Raw genomic sequence first — 292 nt, 5'->3', positions numbered from 1 at the left:
GGGCGGCCGGCGCGGTGCCTGCCAGCAGCCCCTCGACGTGGTGCCGTCCAGGTCCAGCACACACCTCGGGGGTCAGGCAGGAAGGGTCACGCTGTGCCGAGAACGGGGAGCTCGGCGCTGCCTAAAATCCCACCAGACCGCACCAGCAGCTCGGCTGCGAGGCTCACAGCTTCACCCCGTACGCCCCATAATCCTGAGGAGGGAAGGACTCCAGCTGCATGCGCGGTGCTTGCAGGACGTTAGGAGATGCTTCCAGAGAGCCAAGCAAGAGCAAAACCAACTCGGTTCCCAA

At 65.1% G+C, this 292-nt stretch overlaps 1 protein-coding gene across 1 annotated transcript in view; it reads right to left on the bottom strand.

The window, feature by feature from the left end:
- Positions 1-292, bottom strand: part of LOC104134542 (protein kinase C beta type) — a 78,316-nt gene that overhangs the window by 45,705 nt on the left and 32,319 nt on the right. The window lies entirely within an intron of this gene.

Source organism: Egretta garzetta, unplaced genomic scaffold, assembly GCF_000687185.1.
Source record: "Egretta garzetta isolate BGI_Z169 unplaced genomic scaffold, ASM68718v1 scaffold71, whole genome shotgun sequence".
In the NCBI taxonomy this organism is placed as follows: domain Eukaryota; kingdom Metazoa; phylum Chordata; class Aves; order Pelecaniformes; family Ardeidae; genus Egretta; species Egretta garzetta.
This window is presented reverse-complemented; position numbering and strand designations above follow the sequence as displayed.